Source organism: Phyllobates terribilis, unplaced genomic scaffold (assembly GCF_046119375.1).
Source record: "Phyllobates terribilis strain yellow unplaced genomic scaffold, ASM4611937v1 Scaffold_3__8_contigs__length_932513732, whole genome shotgun sequence".
In the NCBI taxonomy this organism is placed as follows: Eukaryota; Metazoa; Chordata; class Amphibia; order Anura; family Dendrobatidae; genus Phyllobates; species Phyllobates terribilis.
In genome coordinates, this window is record NW_027362763.1 from 6,639,494 (window position 1) to 6,654,494 (window position 15,001).

General features: G+C 42.3%; 34 non-coding genes across 34 annotated transcripts; 12 read left to right on the forward strand and 22 right to left on the reverse strand.

The window, feature by feature from the left end:
• Window positions 1–329: 329 nt before the first annotated feature.
• TRNAN-GUU (transfer RNA asparagine (anticodon GUU)) lies at window positions 330–403 on the forward strand. Its single transcript has one exon. It is a non-coding gene; the product is annotated as a tRNA-Asn (tRNA).
• Window positions 404–630: 227 nt separating this feature from the next.
• Window positions 631–716, reverse strand: TRNAY-GUA (transfer RNA tyrosine (anticodon GUA)). The gene is given in 2 exon segments: window positions 631–666; window positions 680–716. It is a non-coding gene; the product is annotated as a tRNA-Tyr (tRNA).
• Window positions 717–825: 109 nt separating this feature from the next.
• Window positions 826–898, reverse strand: TRNAA-AGC (transfer RNA alanine (anticodon AGC)). Its single transcript has one exon. It is a non-coding gene; the product is annotated as a tRNA-Ala (tRNA).
• A 752-nt stretch (window positions 899–1,650) lies between these two features.
• Window positions 1,651–1,724, forward strand: TRNAN-GUU (transfer RNA asparagine (anticodon GUU)). Its single transcript has one exon. It is a non-coding gene; the product is annotated as a tRNA-Asn (tRNA).
• Window positions 1,725–1,951: 227 nt separating this feature from the next.
• Window positions 1,952–2,037, reverse strand: TRNAY-GUA (transfer RNA tyrosine (anticodon GUA)). Its single transcript is given in 2 exon segments — window positions 1,952–1,987; window positions 2,001–2,037. It is a non-coding gene; the product is annotated as a tRNA-Tyr (tRNA).
• Window positions 2,038–2,146: 109 nt separating this feature from the next.
• Window positions 2,147–2,219, reverse strand: TRNAA-AGC (transfer RNA alanine (anticodon AGC)). Its single transcript has one exon. It is a non-coding gene; the product is annotated as a tRNA-Ala (tRNA).
• Window positions 2,220–2,971: 752 nt separating this feature from the next.
• On the forward strand, window positions 2,972–3,045 carry TRNAN-GUU (transfer RNA asparagine (anticodon GUU)). The gene has a single exon. It is a non-coding gene; the product is annotated as a tRNA-Asn (tRNA).
• Window positions 3,046–3,272: 227 nt separating this feature from the next.
• On the reverse strand, window positions 3,273–3,358 carry TRNAY-GUA (transfer RNA tyrosine (anticodon GUA)). The gene is given in 2 exon segments: window positions 3,273–3,308; window positions 3,322–3,358. It is a non-coding gene; the product is annotated as a tRNA-Tyr (tRNA).
• Window positions 3,359–3,467: 109 nt separating this feature from the next.
• Window positions 3,468–3,540, reverse strand: TRNAA-AGC (transfer RNA alanine (anticodon AGC)). The gene has a single exon. It is a non-coding gene; the product is annotated as a tRNA-Ala (tRNA).
• A 752-nt stretch (window positions 3,541–4,292) lies between these two features.
• On the forward strand, window positions 4,293–4,366 carry TRNAN-GUU (transfer RNA asparagine (anticodon GUU)). Its single transcript has one exon. It is a non-coding gene; the product is annotated as a tRNA-Asn (tRNA).
• A 227-nt stretch (window positions 4,367–4,593) lies between these two features.
• Window positions 4,594–4,679, reverse strand: TRNAY-GUA (transfer RNA tyrosine (anticodon GUA)). Its single transcript is given in 2 exon segments — window positions 4,594–4,629; window positions 4,643–4,679. It is a non-coding gene; the product is annotated as a tRNA-Tyr (tRNA).
• A 109-nt stretch (window positions 4,680–4,788) lies between these two features.
• TRNAA-AGC (transfer RNA alanine (anticodon AGC)) lies at window positions 4,789–4,861 on the reverse strand. Its single transcript has one exon. It is a non-coding gene; the product is annotated as a tRNA-Ala (tRNA).
• A 752-nt stretch (window positions 4,862–5,613) lies between these two features.
• On the forward strand, window positions 5,614–5,687 carry TRNAN-GUU (transfer RNA asparagine (anticodon GUU)). Its single transcript has one exon. It is a non-coding gene; the product is annotated as a tRNA-Asn (tRNA).
• A 227-nt stretch (window positions 5,688–5,914) lies between these two features.
• Window positions 5,915–6,000, reverse strand: TRNAY-GUA (transfer RNA tyrosine (anticodon GUA)). Its single transcript is given in 2 exon segments — window positions 5,915–5,950; window positions 5,964–6,000. It is a non-coding gene; the product is annotated as a tRNA-Tyr (tRNA).
• Window positions 6,001–6,109: 109 nt separating this feature from the next.
• On the reverse strand, window positions 6,110–6,182 carry TRNAA-AGC (transfer RNA alanine (anticodon AGC)). Its single transcript has one exon. It is a non-coding gene; the product is annotated as a tRNA-Ala (tRNA).
• A 752-nt stretch (window positions 6,183–6,934) lies between these two features.
• Window positions 6,935–7,008, forward strand: TRNAN-GUU (transfer RNA asparagine (anticodon GUU)). Its single transcript has one exon. It is a non-coding gene; the product is annotated as a tRNA-Asn (tRNA).
• A 227-nt stretch (window positions 7,009–7,235) lies between these two features.
• TRNAY-GUA (transfer RNA tyrosine (anticodon GUA)) lies at window positions 7,236–7,321 on the reverse strand. The gene is given in 2 exon segments: window positions 7,236–7,271; window positions 7,285–7,321. It is a non-coding gene; the product is annotated as a tRNA-Tyr (tRNA).
• A 109-nt stretch (window positions 7,322–7,430) lies between these two features.
• TRNAA-AGC (transfer RNA alanine (anticodon AGC)) lies at window positions 7,431–7,503 on the reverse strand. The gene has a single exon. It is a non-coding gene; the product is annotated as a tRNA-Ala (tRNA).
• Window positions 7,504–8,255: 752 nt separating this feature from the next.
• Window positions 8,256–8,329, forward strand: TRNAN-GUU (transfer RNA asparagine (anticodon GUU)). The gene has a single exon. It is a non-coding gene; the product is annotated as a tRNA-Asn (tRNA).
• A 227-nt stretch (window positions 8,330–8,556) lies between these two features.
• On the reverse strand, window positions 8,557–8,642 carry TRNAY-GUA (transfer RNA tyrosine (anticodon GUA)). Its single transcript is given in 2 exon segments — window positions 8,557–8,592; window positions 8,606–8,642. It is a non-coding gene; the product is annotated as a tRNA-Tyr (tRNA).
• A 109-nt stretch (window positions 8,643–8,751) lies between these two features.
• On the reverse strand, window positions 8,752–8,824 carry TRNAA-AGC (transfer RNA alanine (anticodon AGC)). Its single transcript has one exon. It is a non-coding gene; the product is annotated as a tRNA-Ala (tRNA).
• Window positions 8,825–9,576: 752 nt separating this feature from the next.
• TRNAN-GUU (transfer RNA asparagine (anticodon GUU)) lies at window positions 9,577–9,650 on the forward strand. The gene has a single exon. It is a non-coding gene; the product is annotated as a tRNA-Asn (tRNA).
• Window positions 9,651–9,877: 227 nt separating this feature from the next.
• TRNAY-GUA (transfer RNA tyrosine (anticodon GUA)) lies at window positions 9,878–9,963 on the reverse strand. Its single transcript is given in 2 exon segments — window positions 9,878–9,913; window positions 9,927–9,963. It is a non-coding gene; the product is annotated as a tRNA-Tyr (tRNA).
• A 109-nt stretch (window positions 9,964–10,072) lies between these two features.
• TRNAA-AGC (transfer RNA alanine (anticodon AGC)) lies at window positions 10,073–10,145 on the reverse strand. The gene has a single exon. It is a non-coding gene; the product is annotated as a tRNA-Ala (tRNA).
• Window positions 10,146–10,890: 745 nt separating this feature from the next.
• Window positions 10,891–10,964, forward strand: TRNAN-GUU (transfer RNA asparagine (anticodon GUU)). Its single transcript has one exon. It is a non-coding gene; the product is annotated as a tRNA-Asn (tRNA).
• Window positions 10,965–11,191: 227 nt separating this feature from the next.
• TRNAY-GUA (transfer RNA tyrosine (anticodon GUA)) lies at window positions 11,192–11,277 on the reverse strand. The gene is given in 2 exon segments: window positions 11,192–11,227; window positions 11,241–11,277. It is a non-coding gene; the product is annotated as a tRNA-Tyr (tRNA).
• A 109-nt stretch (window positions 11,278–11,386) lies between these two features.
• TRNAA-AGC (transfer RNA alanine (anticodon AGC)) lies at window positions 11,387–11,459 on the reverse strand. Its single transcript has one exon. It is a non-coding gene; the product is annotated as a tRNA-Ala (tRNA).
• Window positions 11,460–12,211: 752 nt separating this feature from the next.
• TRNAN-GUU (transfer RNA asparagine (anticodon GUU)) lies at window positions 12,212–12,285 on the forward strand. Its single transcript has one exon. It is a non-coding gene; the product is annotated as a tRNA-Asn (tRNA).
• A 227-nt stretch (window positions 12,286–12,512) lies between these two features.
• Window positions 12,513–12,598, reverse strand: TRNAY-GUA (transfer RNA tyrosine (anticodon GUA)). Its single transcript is given in 2 exon segments — window positions 12,513–12,548; window positions 12,562–12,598. It is a non-coding gene; the product is annotated as a tRNA-Tyr (tRNA).
• Window positions 12,599–12,707: 109 nt separating this feature from the next.
• On the reverse strand, window positions 12,708–12,780 carry TRNAA-AGC (transfer RNA alanine (anticodon AGC)). Its single transcript has one exon. It is a non-coding gene; the product is annotated as a tRNA-Ala (tRNA).
• Window positions 12,781–13,532: 752 nt separating this feature from the next.
• On the forward strand, window positions 13,533–13,606 carry TRNAN-GUU (transfer RNA asparagine (anticodon GUU)). Its single transcript has one exon. It is a non-coding gene; the product is annotated as a tRNA-Asn (tRNA).
• Window positions 13,607–13,833: 227 nt separating this feature from the next.
• TRNAY-GUA (transfer RNA tyrosine (anticodon GUA)) lies at window positions 13,834–13,919 on the reverse strand. The gene is given in 2 exon segments: window positions 13,834–13,869; window positions 13,883–13,919. It is a non-coding gene; the product is annotated as a tRNA-Tyr (tRNA).
• A 109-nt stretch (window positions 13,920–14,028) lies between these two features.
• Window positions 14,029–14,101, reverse strand: TRNAA-AGC (transfer RNA alanine (anticodon AGC)). Its single transcript has one exon. It is a non-coding gene; the product is annotated as a tRNA-Ala (tRNA).
• Window positions 14,102–14,853: 752 nt separating this feature from the next.
• On the forward strand, window positions 14,854–14,927 carry TRNAN-GUU (transfer RNA asparagine (anticodon GUU)). Its single transcript has one exon. It is a non-coding gene; the product is annotated as a tRNA-Asn (tRNA).
• Window positions 14,928–15,001: the final 74 nt, after the last annotated feature.

Consider the following 15,001-nt stretch of genomic DNA (forward strand, 5'->3'; position numbering starts at 1 on the left):
AAGGTGAATTCTATAAAAAAAAGCAATAACTTAGCAGAGGATGGTTTCGATCCATCGACCTCTGGGTTATGGGCCCAGCACGCTTCCGCTGCGCCACTCTGCTGCTGGTTACAGGTGATAAGAGGAGAACCTAATTACTGTCTGACTTCAGGTCCATGCGATGGAATTCATCAGTAAGAGCTTATTTGTGGGCTATTAGAGTATTCCTAGGGTTCTGCAATTGTTTCTTTGTTTCTATAGCTTTCTTTTATCATGTTATTCTTGCAAATCATCTGCGTAAATTGTGTTTGACCTGGCTGAGGCTGTCAGAAAATCAAGTAGAGGCTTGTGTCTCTGTGGCGCAATCGGTTAGCGCGTTCGGCTGTTAACCGAAAGGTTGGTGGTTCAAGCTCACCCAGGGACGTTGGTGTCTTTTGCTTGGGTATCATGCTACGGTTGAAGAACGTTCCTCTTTGGCCCACAGCAGGTCCCGCAAGTAAAGGCTATGTTGCTGCCACCTACGTTTTGAAAACCCAAGGTGCAACGGAGGAAAGTTTCCTGGACTAGATTTTTTTTATAGTCGTACAGAAGGAGCATAGCAGTGGTGTGTTTGCCAGTAGGTACAAAACATAAGATAGGACGAAGAAAATGTCCTTCGAGCCGGAATTGAACCAGCGACCTAAGGATTGCTAATTTACAACTACAGTCCTCCGCTCTACCAGCTGAGCTATCGAAGGCTTGTTTGGCCTATGGAGGAAAGCCTCCTAGGTCTAGCTGTGGGAGCCATGAGCAGTTTGCAAAAGAATCATCGCTCTACCAACTGAAAAAAACAATAAATGATAAATTTGGAGAATGCGGGCATCGATCCCGCTACCTCTCGCATGCTAAGCGAGCGCTCTACCACTTGAGCTAATCCCCCATGCCTGATGACCTTGTTTTTAGTTTCTTGCCACAACACATAACAATTTTCATATGCTGTGACACGTGCCATTGCATCCTCTTTCGTTTTTTTTTTTTTTTTTTTTTTTTTTTTAAGTGCGGATTACTTTTTGCCAAAGTTGAAGACCATAAGTGGAATTCATAAGGTGAATGTTGGCTTACAAATATGGGCAAGCAACTTTCTAGCAAACCTTTTCTACGTATATGGAAAACCAAATTGAAGGGAGTGAAATAAACCTAAATAGTTTGTAGAAGGAAGTTGTAATGTAGCACAATCCCATGCAGAAGCTTTAGACTTTTTTAGTTTGGTTTAATTTTTGAGCTCATTTTTATTTTTTGAGCTCATTTTTATTCTTTTAGCCGAAACGCGCTTGCTTTGACTGAAGCATTTTGGCAAAATGTAAAGGTGAATTCTATAAAAAAAAGCAATAACTTAGCAGAGGATGGTTTCGATCCATCGACCTCTGGGTTATGGGCCCAGCACGCTTCCGCTGCGCCACTCTGCTGCTGGTTACAGGTGATAAGAGGAGAACCTAATTACTGTCTGACTTCAGGTCCATGCGATGGAATTCATCAGTAAGAGCTTATTTGTGGGCTATTAGAGTATTCCTAGGGTTCTGCAATTGTTTCTTTGTTTCTATAGCTTTCTTTTATCATGTTATTCTTGCAAATCATCTGCGTAAATTGTGTTTGACCTGGCTGAGGCTGTCAGAAAATCAAGTAGAGGCTTGTGTCTCTGTGGCGCAATCGGTTAGCGCGTTCGGCTGTTAACCGAAAGGTTGGTGGTTCAAGCCCACCCAGGGACGTTGGTGTCTTTTGCTTGGGTATCATGCTACGGTTGAAGAACGTTCCTCTTTGGCCCACAGCAGGTCCCGCAAGTAAAGGCTATGTTGCTGCCACCTACGTTTTGAAAACCCAAGGTGCAACGGAGGAAAGTTTCCTGGACTAGATTTTTTTTATAGTCGTACAGAAGGAGCATAGCAGTGGTGTGTTTGCCAGTAGGTACAAAACATAAGATAGGACGAAGAAAATGTCCTTCGAGCCGGAATTGAACCAGCGACCTAAGGATTGCTAATTTACAACTACAGTCCTCCGCTCTACCAGCTGAGCTATCGAAGGCTTGTTTGGCCTATGGAGGAAAGCCTCCTAGGTCTAGCTGTGGGAGCCATGAGCAGTTTGCAAAAGAATCATCGCTCTACCAACTGAAAAAAACAATAAATGATAAATTTGGAGAATGCGGGCATCGATCCCGCTACCTCTCGCATGCTAAGCGAGCGCTCTACCACTTGAGCTAATCCCCCATGCCTGATGACCTTGTTTTTAGTTTCTTGCCACAACACATAACAATTTTCATATGCTGTGACACGTGCCATTGCATCCTCTTTCGTTTTTTTTTTTTTTTTTTTTTTTTTTTTAAGTGCGGATTACTTTTTGCCAAAGTTGAAGACCATAAGTGGAATTCATAAGGTGAATGTTGGCTTACAAATATGGGCAAGCAACTTTCTAGCAAACCTTTTCTACGTATATGGAAAACCAAATTGAAGGGAGTGAAATAAACCTAAATAGTTTGTAGAAGGAAGTTGTAATGTAGCACAATCCCATGCAGAAGCTTTAGACTTTTTTAGTTTGGTTTAATTTTTGAGCTCATTTTTATTTTTTGAGCTCATTTTTATTCTTTTAGCCGAAACGCGCTTGCTTTGACTGAAGCATTTTGGCAAAATGTAAAGGTGAATTCTATAAAAAAAAGCAATAACTTAGCAGAGGATGGTTTCGATCCATCGACCTCTGGGTTATGGGCCCAGCACGCTTCCGCTGCGCCACTCTGCTGCTGGTTACAGGTGATAAGAGGAGAACCTAATTACTGTCTGACTTCAGGTCCATGCGATGGAATTCATCAGTAAGAGCTTATTTGTGGGCTATTAGAGTATTCCTAGGGTTCTGCAATTGTTTCTTTGTTTCTATAGCTTTCTTTTATCATGTTATTCTTGCAAATCATCTGCGTAAATTGTGTTTGACCTGGCTGAGGCTGTCAGAAAATCAAGTAGAGGCTTGTGTCTCTGTGGCGCAATCGGTTAGCGCGTTCGGCTGTTAACCGAAAGGTTGGTGGTTCAAGCTCACCCAGGGACGTTGGTGTCTTTTGCTTGGGTATCATGCTACGGTTGAAGAACGTTCCTCTTTGGCCCACAGCAGGTCCCGCAAGTAAAGGCTATGTTGCTGCCACCTACGTTTTGAAAACCCAAGGTGCAACGGAGGAAAGTTTCCTGGACTAGATTTTTTTTATAGTCGTACAGAAGGAGCATAGCAGTGGTGTGTTTGCCAGTAGGTACAAAACATAAGATAGGACGAAGAAAATGTCCTTCGAGCCGGAATTGAACCAGCGACCTAAGGATTGCTAATTTACAACTACAGTCCTCCGCTCTACCAGCTGAGCTATCGAAGGCTTGTTTGGCCTATGGAGGAAAGCCTCCTAGGTCTAGCTGTGGGAGCCATGAGCAGTTTGCAAAAGAATCATCGCTCTACCAACTGAAAAAAACAATAAATGATAAATTTGGAGAATGCGGGCATCGATCCCGCTACCTCTCGCATGCTAAGCGAGCGCTCTACCACTTGAGCTAATCCCCCATGCCTGATGACCTTGTTTTTAGTTTCTTGCCACAACACATAACAATTTTCATATGCTGTGACACGTGCCATTGCATCCTCTTTCGTTTTTTTTTTTTTTTTTTTTTTTTTTTTAAGTGCGGATTACTTTTTGCCAAAGTTGAAGACCATAAGTGGAATTCATAAGGTGAATGTTGGCTTACAAATATGGGCAAGCAACTTTCTAGCAAACCTTTTCTACGTATATGGAAAACCAAATTGAAGGGAGTGAAATAAACCTAAATAGTTTGTAGAAGGAAGTTGTAATGTAGCACAATCCCATGCAGAAGCTTTAGACTTTTTTAGTTTGGTTTAATTTTTGAGCTCATTTTTATTTTTTGAGCTCATTTTTATTCTTTTAGCCGAAACGCGCTTGCTTTGACTGAAGCATTTTGGCAAAATGTAAAGGTGAATTCTATAAAAAAAAGCAATAACTTAGCAGAGGATGGTTTCGATCCATCGACCTCTGGGTTATGGGCCCAGCACGCTTCCGCTGCGCCACTCTGCTGCTGGTTACAGGTGATAAGAGGAGAACCTAATTACTGTCTGACTTCAGGTCCATGCGATGGAATTCATCAGTAAGAGCTTATTTGTGGGCTATTAGAGTATTCCTAGGGTTCTGCAATTGTTTCTTTGTTTCTATAGCTTTCTTTTATCATGTTATTCTTGCAAATCATCTGCGTAAATTGTGTTTGACCTGGCTGAGGCTGTCAGAAAATCAAGTAGAGGCTTGTGTCTCTGTGGCGCAATCGGTTAGCGCGTTCGGCTGTTAACCGAAAGGTTGGTGGTTCAAGCCCACCCAGGGACGTTGGTGTCTTTTGCTTGGGTATCATGCTACGGTTGAAGAACGTTCCTCTTTGGCCCACAGCAGGTCCCGCAAGTAAAGGCTATGTTGCTGCCACCTACGTTTTGAAAACCCAAGGTGCAACGGAGGAAAGTTTCCTGGACTAGATTTTTTTTATAGTCGTACAGAAGGAGCATAGCAGTGGTGTGTTTGCCAGTAGGTACAAAACATAAGATAGGACGAAGAAAATGTCCTTCGAGCCGGAATTGAACCAGCGACCTAAGGATTGCTAATTTACAACTACAGTCCTCCGCTCTACCAGCTGAGCTATCGAAGGCTTGTTTGGCCTATGGAGGAAAGCCTCCTAGGTCTAGCTGTGGGAGCCATGAGCAGTTTGCAAAAGAATCATCGCTCTACCAACTGAAAAAAACAATAAATGATAAATTTGGAGAATGCGGGCATCGATCCCGCTACCTCTCGCATGCTAAGCGAGCGCTCTACCACTTGAGCTAATCCCCCATGCCTGATGACCTTGTTTTTAGTTTCTTGCCACAACACATAACAATTTTCATATGCTGTGACACGTGCCATTGCATCCTCTTTCGTTTTTTTTTTTTTTTTTTTTTTTTTTTTAAGTGCGGATTACTTTTTGCCAAAGTTGAAGACCATAAGTGGAATTCATAAGGTGAATGTTGGCTTACAAATATGGGCAAGCAACTTTCTAGCAAACCTTTTCTACGTATATGGAAAACCAAATTGAAGGGAGTGAAATAAACCTAAATAGTTTGTAGAAGGAAGTTGTAATGTAGCACAATCCCATGCAGAAGCTTTAGACTTTTTTAGTTTGGTTTAATTTTTGAGCTCATTTTTATTTTTTGAGCTCATTTTTATTCTTTTAGCCGAAACGCGCTTGCTTTGACTGAAGCATTTTGGCAAAATGTAAAGGTGAATTCTATAAAAAAAAGCAATAACTTAGCAGAGGATGGTTTCGATCCATCGACCTCTGGGTTATGGGCCCAGCACGCTTCCGCTGCGCCACTCTGCTGCTGGTTACAGGTGATAAGAGGAGAACCTAATTACTGTCTGACTTCAGGTCCATGCGATGGAATTCATCAGTAAGAGCTTATTTGTGGGCTATTAGAGTATTCCTAGGGTTCTGCAATTGTTTCTTTGTTTCTATAGCTTTCTTTTATCATGTTATTCTTGCAAATCATCTGCGTAAATTGTGTTTGACCTGGCTGAGGCTGTCAGAAAATCAAGTAGAGGCTTGTGTCTCTGTGGCGCAATCGGTTAGCGCGTTCGGCTGTTAACCGAAAGGTTGGTGGTTCAAGCTCACCCAGGGACGTTGGTGTCTTTTGCTTGGGTATCATGCTACGGTTGAAGAACGTTCCTCTTTGGCCCACAGCAGGTCCCGCAAGTAAAGGCTATGTTGCTGCCACCTACGTTTTGAAAACCCAAGGTGCAACGGAGGAAAGTTTCCTGGACTAGATTTTTTTTATAGTCGTACAGAAGGAGCATAGCAGTGGTGTGTTTGCCAGTAGGTACAAAACATAAGATAGGACGAAGAAAATGTCCTTCGAGCCGGAATTGAACCAGCGACCTAAGGATTGCTAATTTACAACTACAGTCCTCCGCTCTACCAGCTGAGCTATCGAAGGCTTGTTTGGCCTATGGAGGAAAGCCTCCTAGGTCTAGCTGTGGGAGCCATGAGCAGTTTGCAAAAGAATCATCGCTCTACCAACTGAAAAAAACAATAAATGATAAATTTGGAGAATGCGGGCATCGATCCCGCTACCTCTCGCATGCTAAGCGAGCGCTCTACCACTTGAGCTAATCCCCCATGCCTGATGACCTTGTTTTTAGTTTCTTGCCACAACACATAACAATTTTCATATGCTGTGACACGTGCCATTGCATCCTCTTTCGTTTTTTTTTTTTTTTTTTTTTTTTTTTTAAGTGCGGATTACTTTTTGCCAAAGTTGAAGACCATAAGTGGAATTCATAAGGTGAATGTTGGCTTACAAATATGGGCAAGCAACTTTCTAGCAAACCTTTTCTACGTATATGGAAAACCAAATTGAAGGGAGTGAAATAAACCTAAATAGTTTGTAGAAGGAAGTTGTAATGTAGCACAATCCCATGCAGAAGCTTTAGACTTTTTTAGTTTGGTTTAATTTTTGAGCTCATTTTTATTTTTTGAGCTCATTTTTATTCTTTTAGCCGAAACGCGCTTGCTTTGACTGAAGCATTTTGGCAAAATGTAAAGGTGAATTCTATAAAAAAAAGCAATAACTTAGCAGAGGATGGTTTCGATCCATCGACCTCTGGGTTATGGGCCCAGCACGCTTCCGCTGCGCCACTCTGCTGCTGGTTACAGGTGATAAGAGGAGAACCTAATTACTGTCTGACTTCAGGTCCATGCGATGGAATTCATCAGTAAGAGCTTATTTGTGGGCTATTAGAGTATTCCTAGGGTTCTGCAATTGTTTCTTTGTTTCTATAGCTTTCTTTTATCATGTTATTCTTGCAAATCATCTGCGTAAATTGTGTTTGACCTGGCTGAGGCTGTCAGAAAATCAAGTAGAGGCTTGTGTCTCTGTGGCGCAATCGGTTAGCGCGTTCGGCTGTTAACCGAAAGGTTGGTGGTTCAAGCCCACCCAGGGACGTTGGTGTCTTTTGCTTGGGTATCATGCTACGGTTGAAGAACGTTCCTCTTTGGCCCACAGCAGGTCCCGCAAGTAAAGGCTATGTTGCTGCCACCTACGTTTTGAAAACCCAAGGTGCAACGGAGGAAAGTTTCCTGGACTAGATTTTTTTTATAGTCGTACAGAAGGAGCATAGCAGTGGTGTGTTTGCCAGTAGGTACAAAACATAAGATAGGACGAAGAAAATGTCCTTCGAGCCGGAATTGAACCAGCGACCTAAGGATTGCTAATTTACAACTACAGTCCTCCGCTCTACCAGCTGAGCTATCGAAGGCTTGTTTGGCCTATGGAGGAAAGCCTCCTAGGTCTAGCTGTGGGAGCCATGAGCAGTTTGCAAAAGAATCATCGCTCTACCAACTGAAAAAAACAATAAATGATAAATTTGGAGAATGCGGGCATCGATCCCGCTACCTCTCGCATGCTAAGCGAGCGCTCTACCACTTGAGCTAATCCCCCATGCCTGATGACCTTGTTTTTAGTTTCTTGCCACAACACATAACAATTTTCATATGCTGTGACACGTGCCATTGCATCCTCTTTCGTTTTTTTTTTTTTTTTTTTTTTTTTTTTAAGTGCGGATTACTTTTTGCCAAAGTTGAAGACCATAAGTGGAATTCATAAGGTGAATGTTGGCTTACAAATATGGGCAAGCAACTTTCTAGCAAACCTTTTCTACGTATATGGAAAACCAAATTGAAGGGAGTGAAATAAACCTAAATAGTTTGTAGAAGGAAGTTGTAATGTAGCACAATCCCATGCAGAAGCTTTAGACTTTTTTAGTTTGGTTTAATTTTTGAGCTCATTTTTATTTTTTGAGCTCATTTTTATTCTTTTAGCCGAAACGCGCTTGCTTTGACTGAAGCATTTTGGCAAAATGTAAAGGTGAATTCTATAAAAAAAAGCAATAACTTAGCAGAGGATGGTTTCGATCCATCGACCTCTGGGTTATGGGCCCAGCACGCTTCCGCTGCGCCACTCTGCTGCTGGTTACAGGTGATAAGAGGAGAACCTAATTACTGTCTGACTTCAGGTCCATGCGATGGAATTCATCAGTAAGAGCTTATTTGTGGGCTATTAGAGTATTCCTAGGGTTCTGCAATTGTTTCTTTGTTTCTATAGCTTTCTTTTATCATGTTATTCTTGCAAATCATCTGCGTAAATTGTGTTTGACCTGGCTGAGGCTGTCAGAAAATCAAGTAGAGGCTTGTGTCTCTGTGGCGCAATCGGTTAGCGCGTTCGGCTGTTAACCGAAAGGTTGGTGGTTCAAGCTCACCCAGGGACGTTGGTGTCTTTTGCTTGGGTATCATGCTACGGTTGAAGAACGTTCCTCTTTGGCCCACAGCAGGTCCCGCAAGTAAAGGCTATGTTGCTGCCACCTACGTTTTGAAAACCCAAGGTGCAACGGAGGAAAGTTTCCTGGACTAGATTTTTTTTATAGTCGTACAGAAGGAGCATAGCAGTGGTGTGTTTGCCAGTAGGTACAAAACATAAGATAGGACGAAGAAAATGTCCTTCGAGCCGGAATTGAACCAGCGACCTAAGGATTGCTAATTTACAACTACAGTCCTCCGCTCTACCAGCTGAGCTATCGAAGGCTTGTTTGGCCTATGGAGGAAAGCCTCCTAGGTCTAGCTGTGGGAGCCATGAGCAGTTTGCAAAAGAATCATCGCTCTACCAACTGAAAAAAACAATAAATGATAAATTTGGAGAATGCGGGCATCGATCCCGCTACCTCTCGCATGCTAAGCGAGCGCTCTACCACTTGAGCTAATCCCCCATGCCTGATGACCTTGTTTTTAGTTTCTTGCCACAACACATAACAATTTTCATATGCTGTGACACGTGCCATTGCATCCTCTTTCGTTTTTTTTTTTTTTTTTTTTTTTTTTTTAAGTGCGGATTACTTTTTGCCAAAGTTGAAGACCATAAGTGGAATTCATAAGGTGAATGTTGGCTTACAAATATGGGCAAGCAACTTTCTAGCAAACCTTTTCTACGTATATGGAAAACCAAATTGAAGGGAGTGAAATAAACCTAAATAGTTTGTAGAAGGAAGTTGTAATGTAGCACAATCCCATGCAGAAGCTTTAGACTTTTTTAGTTTGGTTTAATTTTTGAGCTCATTTTTATTTTTTGAGCTCATTTTTATTCTTTTAGCCGAAACGCGCTTGCTTTGACTGAAGCATTTTGGCAAAATGTAAAGGTGAATTCTATAAAAAAAAGCAATAACTTAGCAGAGGATGGTTTCGATCCATCGACCTCTGGGTTATGGGCCCAGCACGCTTCCGCTGCGCCACTCTGCTGCTGGTTACAGGTGATAAGAGGAGAACCTAATTACTGTCTGACTTCAGGTCCATGCGATGGAATTCATCAGTAAGAGCTTATTTGTGGGCTATTAGAGTATTCCTAGGGTTCTGCAATTGTTTCTTTGTTTCTATAGCTTTCTTTTATCATGTTATTCTTGCAAATCATCTGCGTAAATTGTGTTTGACCTGGCTGAGGCTGTCAGAAAATCAAGTAGAGGCTTGTGTCTCTGTGGCGCAATCGGTTAGCGCGTTCGGCTGTTAACCGAAAGGTTGGTGGTTCAAGCTCACCCAGGGACGTTGGTGTCTTTTGCTTGGGTATCATGCTACGGTTGAAGAACGTTCCTCTTTGGCCCACAGCAGGTCCCGCAAGTAAAGGCTATGTTGCTGCCACCTACGTTTTGAAAACCCAAGGTGCAACGGAGGAAAGTTTCCTGGACTAGATTTTTTTTATAGTCGTACAGAAGGAGCATAGCAGTGGTGTGTTTGCCAGTAGGTACAAAACATAAGATAGGACGAAGAAAATGTCCTTCGAGCCGGAATTGAACCAGCGACCTAAGGATTGCTAATTTACAACTACAGTCCTCCGCTCTACCAGCTGAGCTATCGAAGGCTTGCTTGGCCTATGGAGGAAAGCCTCCTAGGTCTAGCTGTGGGAGCCATGAGCAGTTTGCAAAAGAATCATCGCTCTACCAACTGAAAAAAACAATAAATGATAAATTTGGAGAATGCGGGCATCGATCCCGCTACCTCTCGCATGCTAAGCGAGCGCTCTACCACTTGAGCTAATCCCCCATGCCTGATGACCTTGTTTTTAGTTTCTTGCCACAACACATAACAATTTTCATATGCTGTGACACGTGCCATTGCATCCTCTTTCGTTTTTTTTTTTTTTTTTTTTTAAGTGCGGATTACTTTTTGCCAAAGTTGAAGACCATAAGTGGAATTCATAAGGTGAATGTTGGCTTACAAATATGGGCAAGCAACTTTCTAGCAAACCTTTTCTACGTATATGGAAAACCAAATTGAAGGGAGTGAAATAAACCTAAATAGTTTGTAGAAGGAAGTTGTAATGTAGCACAATCCCATGCAGAAGCTTTAGACTTTTTTAGTTTGGTTTAATTTTTGAGCTCATTTTTATTTTTTGAGCTCATTTTTATTCTTTTAGCCGAAACGCGCTTGCTTTGACTGAAGCATTTTGGCAAAATGTAAAGGTGAATTCTATAAAAAAAAGCAATAACTTAGCAGAGGATGGTTTCGATCCATCGACCTCTGGGTTATGGGCCCAGCACGCTTCCGCTGCGCCACTCTGCTGCTGGTTACAGGTGATAAGAGGAGAACCTAATTACTGTCTGACTTCAGGTCCATGCGATGGAATTCATCAGTAAGAGCTTATTTGTGGGCTATTAGAGTATTCCTAGGGTTCTGCAATTGTTTCTTTGTTTCTATAGCTTTCTTTTATCATGTTATTCTTGCAAATCATCTGCGTAAATTGTGTTTGACCTGGCTGAGGCTGTCAGAAAATCAAGTAGAGGCTTGTGTCTCTGTGGCGCAATCGGTTAGCGCGTTCGGCTGTTAACCGAAAGGTTGGTGGTTCAAGCCCACCCAGGGACGTTGGTGTCTTTTGCTTGGGTATCATGCTACGGTTGAAGAACGTTCCTCTTTGGCCCACAGCAGGTCCCGCAAGTAAAGGCTATGTTGCTGCCACCTACGTTTTGAAAACCCAAGGTGCAACGGAGGAAAGTTTCCTGGACTAGATTTTTTTTATAGTCGTACAGAAGGAGCATAGCAGTGGTGTGTTTGCCAGTAGGTACAAAACATAAGATAGGACGAAGAAAATGTCCTTCGAGCCGGAATTGAACCAGCGACCTAAGGATTGCTAATTTACAACTACAGTCCTCCGCTCTACCAGCTGAGCTATCGAAGGCTTGTTTGGCCTATGGAGGAAAGCCTCCTAGGTCTAGCTGTGGGAGCCATGAGCAGTTTGCAAAAGAATCATCGCTCTACCAACTGAAAAAAACAATAAATGATAAATTTGGAGAATGCGGGCATCGATCCCGCTACCTCTCGCATGCTAAGCGAGCGCTCTACCACTTGAGCTAATCCCCCATGCCTGATGACCTTGTTTTTAGTTTCTTGCCACAACACATAACAATTTTCATATGCTGTGACACGTGCCATTGCATCCTCTTTCGTTTTTTTTTTTTTTTTTTTTTTTTTTTTAAGTGCGGATTACTTTTTGCCAAAGTTGAAGACCATAAGTGGAATTCATAAGGTGAATGTTGGCTTACAAATATGGGCAAGCAACTTTCTAGCAAACCTTTTCTACGTATATGGAAAACCAAATTGAAGGGAGTGAAATAAACCTAAATAGTTTGTAGAAGGAAGTTGTAATGTAGCACAATCCCATGCAGAAGCTTTAGACTTTTTTAGTTTGGTTTAATTTTTGAGCTCATTTTTATTTTTTGAGCTCATTTTTATTCTTTTAGCCGAAACGCGCTTGCTTTGACTGAAGCATTTTGGCAAAATGTAAAGGTGAATTCTATAAAAAAAAGCAATAACTTAGCAGAGGATGGTTTCGATCCATCGACCTCTGGGTTATGGGCCCAGCACGCTTCCGCTGCGCCACTCTGCTGCTGGTTACAGGTGATAAGAGGAGAACCTAATTACTGTCTGACTTCAGGTCCATGCGATGGAATTCATCAGTAAGAGCTTATTTGTGGGCTATTAGAGTATTCCTAGGGTTCTGCAATTGTTTCTTTGTTTCTATAGCTTTCTTTTATCATGTTATTCTTGCAAATCATCTGCGTAAATTGTGTTTGACCTGGCTGAGGCTGTCAGAAAATCAAGTAGAGGCTTGTGTCTCTGTGGCGCAATCGGTTAGCGCGTTCGGCTGTTAACCGAAAGGTTGGTGGTTCAAGCTCACCCAGGGACGTTGGTGTCTTTTGCTTGGGTATCATGCTACGGTTGAAGAACGTTCCTCTTTGGCCCACAGCAGGTCCCGCAAGTAAAGGCTATGTTGCTGCCACCTACGTTTTGAAAACCCAAGGTGCAACGGAGGAAAGTTTCCTGGACTAGATTTTTTTTATAGTCGTACAGAAGGAGCATAGCAGTGGTGTGTTTGCCAGTAGGTACAAAACATAAGATAGGACGAAGAAAATGTCCTTCGAGCCGGAATTGAACCAGCGACCTAAGGATTGCTAATTTACAACTACAGTCCTCCGCTCTACCAGCTGAGCTATCGAAGGCTTGTTTGGCCTATGGAGGAAAGCCTCCTAGGTCTAGCTGTGGGAGCCATGAGCAGTTTGCAAAAGAATCATCGCTCTACCAACTGAAAAAAACAATAAATGATAAATTTGGAGAATGCGGGCATCGATCCCGCTACCTCTCGCATGCTAAGCGAGCGCTCTACCACTTGAGCTAATCCCCCATGCCTGATGACCTTGTTTTTAGTTTCTTGCCACAACACATAACAATTTTCATATGCTGTGACACGTGCCATTGCATCCTCTTTCGTTTTTTTTTTTTTTTTTTTTTTTTTTTTAAGTGCGGATTACTTTTTGCCAAAGTTGAAGACCATAAGTGGAATTCATAAGGTGAATGTTGGCTTACAAATATGGGCAAGCAACTTTCTAGCAAACCTTTTCTACGTATATGGAAAACCAAATTGAAGGGAGTGAAATAAACCTAAATAGTTTGTAGAAGGAAGTTGTAATGTAGCACAATCCCATGCAGAAGCTTTAGACTTTTTTAGTTTGGTTTAATTTTTGAGCTCATTTTTATTTTTTGAGCTCATTTTTATTCTTTTAGCCGAAACGCGCTTGCTTTGACTGAAGCATTTTGGCAAAATGTAAAGGTGAATTCTATAAAAAAAAGCAATAACTTAGCAGAGGATGGTTTCGATCCATCGACCTCTGGGTTATGGGCCCAGCACGCTTCCGCTGCGCCACTCTGCTGCTGGTTACAGGTGATAAGAGGAGAACCTAATTACTGTCTGACTTCAGGTCCATGCGATGGAATTCATCAGTAAGAGCTTATTTGTGGGCTATTAGAGTATTCCTAGGGTTCTGCAATTGTTTCTTTGTTTCTATAGCTTTCTTTTATCATGTTATTCTTGCAAATCATCTGCGTAAATTGTGTTTGACCTGGCTGAGGCTGTCAGAAAATCAAGTAGAGGCTTGTGTCTCTGTGGCGCAATCGGTTAGCGCGTTCGGCTGTTAACCGAAAGGTTGGTGGTTCAAGCCCACCCAGGGACGTTGGTGTCTTTTGCTTGGGTATCATGCTACGGTTGAAGAACGTTCCTCTTTGGCCCACAGCAGGTCCCGCAAGTAAAGGCTATGTTGCTGCCACCTACGTTTTGAAAACCCAAGGTGCAACGGAGGAAAGTTTCCTGGACTAGATTTTTTTTATAGTCGTACAGAAGGAGCATAGCAGTGGTGTGTTTGCCAGTAGGTACAAAACATAAGATAGGACGAAGAAAATGTCCTTCGAGCCGGAATTGAACCAGCGACCTAAGGATTGCTAATTTACAACTACAGTCCTCCGCTCTACCAGCTGAGCTATCGAAGGCTTGTTTGGCCTATGGAGGAAAGCCTCCTAGGTCTAGCTGTGGGAGCCATGAGCAGTTTGCAAAAGAATCATCGCTCTACCAACTGAAAAAAACAATAAATGATAAATTTGGAGAATGCGGGCATCGATCCCGCTACCTCTCGCATGCTAAGCGAGCGCTCTACCACTTGAGCTAATCCCCCATGCCTGATGACCTTGTTTTTAGTTTCTTGCCACAACACATAACAATTTTCATATGCTGTGACACGTGCCATTGCATCCTCTTTCGTTTTTTTTTTTTTTTTTTTTTTTTTTTTAAGTGCGGATTACTTTTTGCCAAAGTTGAAGACCATAAGTGGAATTCATAAGGTGAATGTTGGCTTACAAATATGGGCAAGCAACTTTCTAGCAAACCTTTTCTACGTATATGGAAAACCAAATTGAAGGGAGTGAAATAAACCTAAATAGTTTGTAGAAGGAAGTTGTAATGTAGCACAATCCCATGCAGAAGCTTTAGACTTTTTTAGTTTGGTTTAATTTTTGAGCTCATTTTTATTTTTTGAGCTCATTTTTATTCTTTTAGCCGAAACGCGCTTGCTTTGACTGAAGCATTTTGGCAAAATGTAAAGGTGAATTCTATAAAAAAAAGCAATAACTTAGCAGAGGATGGTTTCGATCCATCGACCTCTGGGTTATGGGCCCAGCACGCTTCCGCTGCGCCACTCTGCTGCTGGTTACAGGTGATAAGAGGAGAACCTAATTACTGTCTGACTTCAGGTCCATGCGATGGAATTCATCAGTAAGAGCTTATTTGTGGGCTATTAGAGTATTCCTAGGGTTCTGCAATTGTTTCTTTGTTTCTATAGCTTTCTTTTATCATGTTATTCTTGCAAATCATCTGCGTAAATTGTGTTTGACCTGGCTGAGGCTGTCAGAAAATCAAGTAGAGGCTTGTGTCTCTGTGGCGCAATCGGTTAGCGCGTTCGGCTGTTAACCGAAAGGTTGGTGGTTCAAGCTCACCCAGGGACGTTGGTGTCTTTTGCTTGGGTATCATGCTACGGTTGAAGAACGTTCCTCTTTGGCCCACAGCAGGTCCCGCAAGT